General features: G+C 34.4%; 2 protein-coding genes across 6 annotated transcripts in view; one reads left to right on the plus strand and one right to left on the minus strand.

Annotated features, from left to right (window-relative positions):
• chp (leucine rich repeat containing G protein-coupled receptor chaoptin) overlaps window positions 1-6051 on the minus strand; it is a 28153-nt gene extending 22102 nt beyond the window's left edge. Inside the window, exon 1 of one of the 2 annotated variants that reach the window (XM_035371454.2) lies at window positions 5909-6051. The gene's annotated coding sequence lies outside the window, so the exon portion shown is untranslated. The remainder of the gene's footprint in view (window positions 1-5908) is intronic. The other variant, XM_085808435.1, reaches the window with a different exon arrangement.
• Window positions 1-12117, plus strand: part of LOC118199566 (telomerase protein component 1-like) — a 507852-nt gene that overhangs the window by 199557 nt on the left and 296178 nt on the right. The gene's annotated exons all lie outside the window — the stretch shown is intronic.

Here is a 12117-nt window from a genome sequence, read left to right on the forward strand (position 1 = left end):
ATAGTACATTACTAAGTTTATCCACAGGATACTATGTACATTAATTATTAATTTTATTTTTATTGTATTTTAAGTACTTCGATAAATAGAATTTCACCATTCGCGATGTTCTCAGCATACAATTGTAAGAAAGTTAAAAAATGAAATCAGCCGAAGAACATAAAATGTAGAATATCTTATAGAATGCTGATGTTTTTTACATCAGAATTGTATTACAAATAGTTCAGTAATTAGAATCATGCATTATAAAGTGAATTAAAGTCAATTTGGAGTGGTGTTGCTGCTCAGCATGAAAAACCTCACGGCAGTAAACCTAAGATTTCGAGGCTTACAGCTATAAGCTGCCTTTATTTCAAATTTTTTAATGGAGAGACTTGAAATTGGTTAGGATTTTGGGGACAGTTTAAGAAGATCGATGAAGATGTAAATATAGATGACGATGACAAATTTCAATACCTGTTGCAAGCAACGGTCGTTGGATCCCCAGCGAGAGAGCTCATAGATAGTTATCCTCCCTCAGGCGCGAATTATAAAGGAGCTATCAAACAGCTAAAATCTCGATTTGCGCGAGACGAATTACTGGTAGAAATCTGTGTTCGCGAATTATTAAAGTTGGTTTTGGCTCAAGCTAGCAAAAAAGGAAATATGACTCTATCCAGCTTATATGATAAGTTAGAGACGCAACTCAGAGCTTTGGAGACGTTGGGGGTAAAAAGTGAGATTTAAGGCCATATCACACGGCGTTTGTTTCACACGAACAACTTTTCTGCCAGGTTTACTATTGAAAGAAAGACGCGCGACTTTTTCCTTCCTTTCAAAAAAAATTGCAGGTTGTTTGTTTTCAACCAATCAGCTATCAGCTTCGAATGCTATCAGCTTGTTTGTAATGGGGAACCAGTTTTCCCTGTGTTAACCCCAAAGCGATCTGTGTTGATTGGCTGTTGTGACAAAGCAGAAAAATTGTTCCAAACAATTGTTCTTCCGAAATAAACCGACGTGTGATAGCAGCCTTATGCAGCTATGCTGTATCCCCTTGTAGAGTCTTCACTACCTGAAGAAATTCTGAAGGCATGGGAGCGATCTCGCCAGCGTTGAGAAAGTGTTGCACACACTGAAAATTTGGAAAATTTATTGCATTTTCTCCGAATTGAAGTTGAAAGTGAAGAGCGTCTTCAGTTGGCCCGTACAAGTTTTTCTGCACCAGACAAATTTGACTCGGTTCCAGCCACAGCAGCTTGTATTTATGCAGGAGATTCAAAGAAGAAACAGCTTAATTTTTGTGTTTGGTGTGACAAGGAAACACATAATTCTTATGAGTGCTTTAAGCTGCACAGCCTTTCATTGGAAGATAAGAAAAATTTACTAAGGAAGAAAAAAGCTTGTTTTAACTGCCTAAAAATTAGGCATGCTGCCGAAAAGTGTAAAAGTTCTGTGAAATGCCTAGTTTGCAACAAACGTCATGTAACGGTGATGTGCAGAGAACTAAAAGGCTCTAGAAATTCAAAAAAGGAAGCACCTAAAGTAGCTAACGAAACGAGTGAGACTTTATTGTCTAACCAAAAACTGCAAACAACTCTTCTCCAAACTATTATGGTGAAGATTGTCCATAATGGAAAAAAGGAGCTTGTGAGAACGCTTTTTGACAGTGGGTCACAAAGATCTTACTTACGGAAAGACATAGTAAAGAGACTAGATTTAGTCCCCTTAGATCAAGAGCCACAATTTGTTTGGTGGAGTTGAAACTGAATCTCAGGTCCATGGTATTTTTGATATCGAAATACAAGGAACGGAAAATAAATTCAAATACGAATTATCGGTTTTAGATAAAGACAAAATTTGTGGATACATTCCTAGAGTGAAACTCAAACATATATGTTCCTCACTTCGAGAACATAAAATCAAAATCAGTGATTCTGGAAGAGATATACCAGATATCGGATTGTTAATAGGAGCCGACTATTCCGGACAGTTGATGACGAATAATATCATTCCAATTGACGAAAACCTTATTGCCATTGAAACAAAATTGGGTTGGACCCTACAAGGCCCAGTGCAAAGTCATAATACCTTGCTTGATACCGTCGGACTTTCTTATTTGGATCTCACAGAACTATGGAATTTAGAGACAATTGGCATAAAAGATCCGGCGGAAGTGAAGACTAAGGAGAATTTAGACAATGAAAGGATCAAATTTTTCCTAGAGAACATTAAAGTAATCGAGGGCAATAGGTGTGAAGTCTGTTTGACTTGGAAGGATAGTCATCGGCTTCTTGAAAATAATAAAGATCAAGCGGAAAAATGACTTTTCGTCAATACACGAAGACTCCAGAAGATGGGATTTTTCGAAGAATATGATGGTATTATTAAAGGCTGGCACGAGGAAGGTCTAATTGAAATAACTCCGAATAATAGTGATACTGGTCACTATTTATCTCATCAAGCAGTAATCAAGGATTCCAGTCTGACTACGAAAGAGTGCGACCTGTATTCGATGCATCATTGAAGGCTGGAAATGGGAATTCCTTGAATGCATGCCTCGGAAAGGGGCCGAATTTAATAGAAATGCTTCCAAAACTTTTGATACAAATCCGGCAACATGCAATTGGTGTTACTGCCGATATAAGGAAATCTTTCTTACAAATCAGTTTGTGTGTCAGAGACAGAGACATTTTGAAATTCCTGTAGTGGAAAGATTCAAACAAAACCGAGGTTATTACCTACAGACACTGTCGTGTTCGGCATTTTTCGAGTCCATTCCTGTTGGGAGCAACGATTTCTTACCATTTGGATAATGCTCCACAAGATTTAAGAGGAACGGCACTTAGATTGAAGAAATCCTTTTATGTCGACAATTGTATCGCTAGTTTCGAAACCGAAGAAGAAGTAGTCAAGTTCAAAGAAGAGTCCCAAACTCTAATGTCTTCAGGAGATTTTGACTTTAGAGGGTGGACTGCTGCATCATTCAAAGATAGAAGCATGACTTCCTATCAGAAGGGCATTCCAATTCTGGGACTCTCATGGGACACTGAGAATGATGAAATCTATTGCAATTTAACCCCTTTGACATTTTCGGAGAGTGCCCACACGAAACGATCTCTTCTGTCAGTCTCACAGAGGATATTCGATCCCATCGGATTTACAAGTTCAACCACGTTAATTCTAAAACTCATTCTGCAAAAAACATGGAAGATGAAACTTTCCTGGAATGAAAATCTTCCACAAGGTATAGAAAGAGAATTTCAGGCTTGGCTCAGAAGACTACACTTCTTGAATTATTGTAAAATTTCAAGAAGACTTGTGATTGGACCCTTCGATGACTGCTCTATCTCTCTACATTGTTTTAGTGATGCTAGTAAGGTATCTTATGGTGCATGCATTTTCTTACGTGCATATTTTGAGGGCAAAACTTCAGTACAATTGGTATTATTTAAATCAAGAGTAGCGCTTGCCAAAGAAGTAACTATTACCAGATTAGAGTTGCTGGGTTGACGCTCTTAGATTGACAAAGTGCCAAGTGTACCTTTGGAGTGACTCGTCTGTAGTTCTGACATGGAGCAAAAAAGACTCCCACTTGAGTGCTTTTGTGGCAAATCATGTAGCCGAAATAAGGAGATGCACAAATTCGGAAGACTGGCATTATGTACCAAGCTCAAGCAATCCAGCTGATCTTCCCTCTAGAGGGTGCGATGCCAAAATATTGCTACAGAGCAGATGGTGGGAGTGGCCGGATTGGCTTAAACAAGAGCCGGATAAATGGCCTCTCTCTGAAGAATCAGAACTAGAAACTGATGAACTGAGTAAAGAATATGTTGCAATTTCCTAAAATTGCAAGGTGGGAGGATGTTAAGGAACGTGCGTGAACTCAGTTAATACACAATAATTTAATATGTTCGCTATAGTGTAGATTTTTTTTGTGGCAACAGTGATGTTTTTTATATATTGCTTTGAGCGTGATAATGTATGGAATGTTATTCTTTTTGTAATGTTTAGAATGCTAAATAAATAAAATTATAATAATAATAAATTGTTAATTAAAAAGGTTTTCTTTGTGAAATATATTACCATTCGTCCGAAGTTATTAAATAAGTCAAGAAATTGATTAATTTCAAACACTACTATTACGTCATACATTTATAACTGCGAAACAAATGCAAATTAAAACTTAAACAACATACGCTCACATTCACGAAGATTTAGCGTCATAAGAGCAATAGAAGCTCATTGGTCCATTTTCGAAACACCTCCCTCAGTGGCTACGCTGATGTGCAGTTGTGAAATATGCAGCCCGGCTCCGGTACTTCTCAGTTTTTGAGATAAATTATAATTTCAGAAAAGGGCTCCGACTCCTCTATTATGTAAGTGAACCACAAATTTAGCACATAAATGTTGTTTTAATAGTAAACATACCTTAAAAAAAAAAAAAAAAAATCTAACTTCTGAATGCAGGCCTGTATTTCTCTCACGCTCTTACACAGAGGTTGAGACTTTTAAGGAAAGAGCCCTCCAATCTATGCAATGAGTTTATGAAACTGGGTAAATTTTGTATTTCTCAAAGAACTAAAAGTGATACCCTGGTCGTGCACGTTCCACGCTAGTGACTTCCTACTGCAGAGCTCCTGTAGACTTTCTGAATGATGTAACCAAACGAGGAACCACTGCTGTCGCTTGTACAGAGAAGCGTTATGTTTATTCTCACGTTGTATTCAGGGAAAATTTCTGCTTGACGACTAGTATTTATATCGACAGAATAATACTAGTCTCAGCGATCAGAAAGTCTTGAACTCTCTCCTCTTTATTTTCAAAGTTATCATTTTCCGTTAAATTTCTTTCCATATCCTCATACTGTTTCTAGAATTCTCACTATTCTCCTTGTACTGCAAAAAAAGAGTGGTACCTGTCATCCTTTGGAATAGTACATTACACGTATAATCAGGGCTTAAACTCACAGAGATTGGCTGAGCTGCTTCTTCTGCTAAGTGGAATTGTAATTCCAGCCAGTGCCCCAAATAAGACAAGGTCTGATTTTTTTTTTTCTATTTATATGAAATTAATTTAATAATTTATTAGCCTTTTCTATATCTCTTTACATTTTTCATAATTTAAATTTATTATTTATTTGTTTAATTATTTAAGTGATTAAATTAATTAAAATCTATTATTTTAATTTTTAGCTATTTTATTTATTTATTTTTTCTTTCCTTCCTCACAGTCTTCCATAGGGCTCCGGCACTTCTAATTTTAGAAATTAAGCCCTGGTCACTGTTTGGAAGCATCACGAAAGTAAATTGTGATCGACACTGTTACTGATAAGTCGAAAAAAGGTTCTAAAGTTTAAAATCAAATTCGTACTGAAAAATTCAGGATCTTTTTAATTAGGGTGCTGTAACGAATGAGCTTCGAAATAAGTCCGATGAAAAATTCATTGATGGATTATGCGCTGAAGGCAACGTTGAATTTCTAACGAAATTGTATAAAAGAGAACATGGATAGAACTTCATACTGAAAGATTCTGCTAAAATTATTTTTACAAAATATATTATTTGTCAGATGTTCAGTGCTTATACCCCGAGATTTTTATTTCAGTTCTTATACCCAGTGCTTTACCCCAAGTATCGAAATCTACCATCAAGTAAATTATGCCTCTCCTCTCCCCCCCCCCCCAGTGTTAGTATTGCTTATAATTTACATTTCTGTTTACCAGAAGGTGATAATACAAGGCTGTACGAGATCATGTAAGATAAACTAAGTTTCATCTTGATTGATTTTTTTATAATATATCTAAATACGAAAAAGCGAAAAATATTTTAGAATTGAGTAAATGCTAAACGAAGATGGAACTGAAATTGCACATGAGGATTTGGATGCAGAATAATTATAATTATAAGAGAAAATTGCAGTATAGTCTTACCTTGTAAATCTTACGGAGACTTCGGTTTACTATTTTCACTACGCACAAATCTACAGTTGTTCATTTATCATCCATAGAACTTCCGCTCACCTGCTCGCTGGGTTACAAGATGGAGTGAACCATTCTTAATAGGCTTAGGTGGTTCTTTCGTATAGGTAAGTGTTTCTGTTAACGCAAGCGTTTTTGTTAAGCTTTTGAAACTGTAGTGCTTCAGTGACATCAAAAAGAAGACATATAAGTGCCGTTTTTCTTATATACTTGTTTCTGTCTTTGGGTTTCATTCGGAAGTACTAAATTAGAGAAACAAATGTAAATTAGCCCACCATTTGCATCATTACGAAGAGAGAAACAACATAAACAGACTCTATCAATGCAGTACGTTTCAGATAATAAATAAAAAAAAAATGGCTACAAATTTATATGCTTTATAATATGTATGATGAACTTAAATGATCTTTGTTGAAATAAATAAAGAGATGGCTCATGATGTAAATATAAAAATATAATAATAAAATAATAATAAATAATATAAAAACAGTATGCTAAGGAGGAGGAAAAGAATTTGCAGAATTTTTATTTTCTTCTTAAAAATTTTATTGAGATTGAAAGGAATGCAGCTAAATTTTTGAAAGAATAATATTTCGCATAATTTCATGTAATGTATAAAAAAGTATGTATGTTCTCACAAAATTAAGAAAATAAGAATTTTCAATTAAAATCGAATGCACAAAAATTCTTTCGATAAAAAAGAGAAAAATATTTTATCATATCTGACGGAAGGATTAATTGAATTAATGCAAGGAGATTACGAGTTATAATCGAAAATACATCACTTTTTGGGAAGCATTAAATTGTGTTTTTATAGTCGTTTTAATTAAGTTACAAAGTATTATTTAAATACTTTTTCACCCTTGAAATGTTGTGTATCTTAACATTGACATGCTGCAATTAATGATATCCGTAATTTTTTTTTTTTTTATTTGTAAGTTTGGGAGAAATTATTTTCTTGGGAAAAATTTATTTCGCAAAAATTTGATTCGTTTCATTCATTTGTAATAAAATTATTTAAAACATATGGCTTTTTGCATCTGGGCAAAGTATTCAACATAATACATGTTCAAGTAATTAAATAGAGCACGTAACAAATATAATAAAAGACCATGGTTGTCGCCCATGTGTATGAGCGGAACAAATAACCGGTTTGTATATCTACAACTATCGCAACTCTACATACGTGTATACCTCTGCGGTTCGATATTCAGCAGCAGAACTTTTGGATTTTTATTTGACATACTTTCCATTTTTGGCTCAGAAGTTTTTGAGAAATTGAAAAAACATGTTTATTCTCTTAATTTTGAACACCGGCATATCTGGAAATGAGAATGAAATTATTAATTAGGAAGATAGATTAACTAAAGCAAACTAAACCGCCTACTTTACTGAAAAAATGCCAAATAACAGCAAAAGAAAAGGATTTTATAATGTAAAATTTGACGAAACTACAATTTCTGCTCATTTTTCGGTTTTCATTACTTAATTTTTCTTCGTTCTTTTTCAGTTAAAAATTAAGTCAATCAAAATTTTGAAATATTATGTGTAAAAATATTCACCATTTATTCTCGTGCTCACAAAGCACTGTATATCGTAATAGCGAATATCCGTCTGAAATTTTTAAAATTTGAAAACTCATAACTTTAATGCGTCATGCGATGGGTTTTTTATTTGTTTGTTTTCTCCTGGCGATTTGTACGATGATGCTTTACACTTGCGTTTTGTCTCTGCTTTACTTTCTACCGCGACGTTTAATGCATGATGTTTTTTTTTTTTTTTTCCTCCAAATGAGATGTTTTATTTACGACGGTGTTTTCTCCGCTTTGTTTCCGGAGGAAACCTTATTAGATGATTCCGTGGTTTAAAAAAAGTGTCTGTTGGCAGAGCCCTGTCTTGGGCTGAAGGATGTTCACAAGAAGTTTGGTAAAAATTGTTTGAAGATACACCGGTGTTAGCTAATATTTCGAGAACTCTTCATATTTCATATTCTGGGCAGCAGTTTATTGTTCCATAGTACGTGTTCTTTTCATTTGACGGAAGAACAAATGCTAGAATCAACGAATGTCATGCGTGTAAACAGATGGTTAAGAAACTGATCTTCCTGAAGACGATAACAATACTTGATGAAAGGTGTCAGAATGAGTGACTGAGTGAAAGCACTGTGGAAAGAATGAATAAAATGAGATGTTACTAAAAGGGTTAAACTTGCAAATGAGCTTAGACATCACTGTCTAAAAATAGAGACTGCTGGGTAGTCTTTTCGGATTGATTTAGTTTTCTTTCAAATCTTTGGGAATCATGACACTCATGATTGTAATCTCAAGTGTGTTCGGAAATCCTCAAAATCCAAAAGGACACTAAACCAGTGATTTTTAAATGCAAATTATATGCGCTCCGAATGCACGATCTTAAAGCGGCTGACAGGCCGAACTTTTATTTCACCAAAATGAAAAGCTTTTTTTTTAACAAAACACATTTTTAAATTGAACTTCAAATTTTATTTACCAAGTGTTTGTCAAAACTGGCGTAAATAGCAATAATAATGGCACAAAGGGGAAAAATTCCAATTTATGTTTATTTTTTGTCTGCTTCAAACCGACGTTTAGTTCAAATAATTCTAATAAGTGGAATTAACCACTAAATAACTTAAACTAAAAGTAAACAAATAACTAAAACATTCCAAGTTAGGCGAAACTTGAGAATAAATAATGGCAACTTATTATCTTTCTTTTATTTATTAAATTTTTCTTTGTAGCATACTGAAAAAATACGTATATTTGTATGTAAAATAATTATAAACTTTATTTCTTACTACAATTTTCAGCCGCAACACCTCATGGCGTGGCCAGTCTGGTTCTTTTTTTAGACCTATTATTTTTCAGCTGCGGAAGGAAAGCTATTCATATATAAATATATTTCCCAACAAAGCCATTATTGTTATTGCAAAAATTCATAACTGAGGTTATTTGTCTTTTGATACGAGCGAAGAAGGTTAATCAAATCTGTATCTTCAAATCTTTAAGTACGATTTATATTATAGCGTCCATTTGTAGATTTTTTTTTTGTGGCTCACATTTTTACTGACATTTTTTTAATCAGGGCCGTTCCAAACGGGGGTGCAGCGCGTAAAAGTACGCGGGCGGCCGGACTCTCGCGATAATACACCTAAATATTTTTAATTCATTGTAAGTACTTGTAATATGTAAGTCCTTTTTATTCAATTTGTTATATGTAAGTACTTAGTATGCATGAAATGAAAATTTTATAAATCATTGAGCACTTTGTTTTTTTAATTTGGGGGCGGCAATCTTAGGAAAGTACGCGGGCAGCCAATGACCTAGGAACGGTTCTGTTTTCAATAGCAATGAAAATATTGTAAAAGTGGACTCAAAATCCTTAAGCTCCTGAATTTTCTTCAAATTCTTATCATAATAAAACTAATTAACTTACTGGAAATGTATTCACGGGTCGCATAAAAAGAGTGCTGGGTAGTCTCTTGCTTCGGGGGATGCAAGCGGCCCGCCAGTTTGATACCTGAACTAGACTAATTGAATGTAATGGGAACAGACTAAGAGCAGTGAAAGAAAAAATGGATAAATTTTTTAAAATTTATCCATTTTTTTTTAATTTAAAAATTGACAACAGTCGAATAAGTTTAAAATTTGACAACAGTCGAATAAGTTTAACATGAGGTAGCATTATACAGTTCACCTTCCTTTTACTAATTGTTTTTGTATTGTGCTTTTTCATTAAAAACTAGTAACGTATTTTCAAAAAAGAATTAGTTAAATAATGACTCGTATAATAACTAACTACATAAGTTTCAAATTTTTGTTTGTTGCCGTACGTAGCTGTAATTTCTACTTGTTTATCGATTTTGAATGTTTAGTTTCGTTCTTGATGTTTCATAGACATGAGTTTATAAGGTACTTTATCCCTCCTTCCAGCATGCCTTCGTGGTGTAACGGTAACACAGTCACCGCGTATTCGAGAGATCCAGGTACGAATCCCGGCGAGGACACTGCTCATTTTTCATGTCTCCTGCTTTTAAAAAAAAAAAAAAAAAAAAAAAAAAAGTCATGGTTCTACAGTGGCGTCTGAAATAAAAAGTGGTGAACAATAATTCGTCACCACCAGATTTGGCGATGGGTTCCTTAATCACCAGTCGCCTTTTAAGGTACCAGATGTGGGTGCAGCCCGACCTTCCTAACCAAATAAGTTGGTCTTGTCGTCATAACAGGCCACGCCAAGTGTATATATAAAGTATAAGGTATTGTCTCCCTCCTTCCAGTATGCCTTCGTGGAGTAAAGGTAGTATACTCGGCGCATATTTGAGAGCTCCAGGTTCGAGTCCCGGCTCATTCTCAGCTCATTTGCTCATTTCTCACCTCTCTTGCTGCAAAACAACCTAATACGTCTACAAATTCATTTAAGGAAATCTGGGTAAAAATATTCTACCTATATTCTTGCACTCGCAGATTATTGTGTATTGCTATAGCGAACATGCATACTCCAGAAACTTTTAATATCCGAAAATGCAATGGGGCTCCATCATTCCATCCTAAATGGCCGGATGCTTGTTTCTTCAGTATTCGTGGGGAATTGTCGAACATAGCCATCTCATAACCGAAAAGAAACGCTACTGGAAGCTGCCGATATTGCATCCGCGAAGAGGGTGGGAAGACAAAAGATATGTATCTAATTGAATTCACATATTTGGTTTCGGGCTACAGTCAGTTTCAGCTTACGAGCTAACCGTTACATCGTCCAGGGCGATGTTTTATAAGGTGGTTTATTTTTTAGTCTTATTTTTTTAATAATTTTTTTAATTTTTAAATTTCGAAGTTTTGCAACTATTGTATTTCTTAACTCGATGTTTTACAACTATAATTTTTTCTGTTTCTCTTGTTTCTGTTTCTATCACGATGTTTCCCTCTCCGGCTGTTTTCGTCCGCAGTGCCTTCAAGAGACACGCTTTCCTATAAGTAAAACCGGGGACACTGAATGATGAATGCTGTGCGCCAGAAACGATTGAGCTATTCTGTTTAATTTTTATCTTCGTATACTAGATGTTTTGTTTCTCTTACATTCTATCAAAAAATAATGTAAAGGAATATGTCTGTGGGTTTTAATTTAAAGTTTTTTATTAAACTGTTGCTGCTTACCATGCTTAAATCATGTTTTTGTGTTAATTTCTGCATACGTTAAAATATACATTGTGAAATTCATTTTATCTGTCTTTGTTGGTTTTTAACGCCTGGAAAAAGATGTTATTGTTTTCGCTATGAAAATTTCGTTTCGGAGCAAAATATGGATTGTTATATCATTTCCGCCAAATATTCATTGTAAGCTTGAGCGCAAGCGATCCAGTGAAAATATGCTCTGCTACGTCTTGGAAAAAATATTAAGACTTTTCTTTATTAATAAGTGCAGAAGTCTCCTTGTGGTATTAATTTGTGAGGAAATGATATCATAGCAAGATTTTTTTTTTTGGGGGGGGGCCTTCAGCTGTTTGGATGGCTATTTTGAAGTATGATTTTTTGTTGTGCATTTTGAATTTTTTAGGATTAGCTCTTAAACTAGTGAACTTGTCATACGTATTTAGCATAAAACTGTTTTAGATGATTAACTGGAATCCAAGTACGAAAGCTGATTGCAATTTTTATTGAAAATGTGAAATCATTTTATATTTTTAATTGCTCTAATTATTTGAAATTTCTAATGATACTATTTTCCTTGAAGTGTTAGAATTAAGCAGTTATATTTATTAATTATTGTTTTGCCGTGCGTCTGTGTAATGATCTGATGTTATACGTGAGTCTGTCAAGTTAAAACCCATTTTTATTTTGAAATTAAAAAAATACTCTAAAGAATTGAATATGTATATATTAATATCCTGTATACTTCCTGAATAAAATAGATTTTGGCTTTAGTATGACATACTTCGATTAAATGAGATAATTCGACAACACTGTAGTCACTCAGATGTCGTCACTCTGTAGAGACTATTTTTGGTTTATAGATACAAAAGATACATAGTTTGGTCATTTAACCGGCTATATAGTCCCTGCAGGCTCTAAATGTTCCATCGTTTTCCCCAATAAGTGTAGGAGACTAGCCCACTGAAAGACTTGACTAAGCCAAGTTTTTCAAGATCG

This window comes from Stegodyphus dumicola, chromosome X1 (assembly GCF_044657685.1).
Source record: "Stegodyphus dumicola isolate Sdum_Otavi_A_Nest chromosome X1, ASM4465768v1".
Lineage (NCBI taxonomy): Eukaryota > Metazoa > Arthropoda > Arachnida > Araneae > Eresidae > Stegodyphus > Stegodyphus dumicola.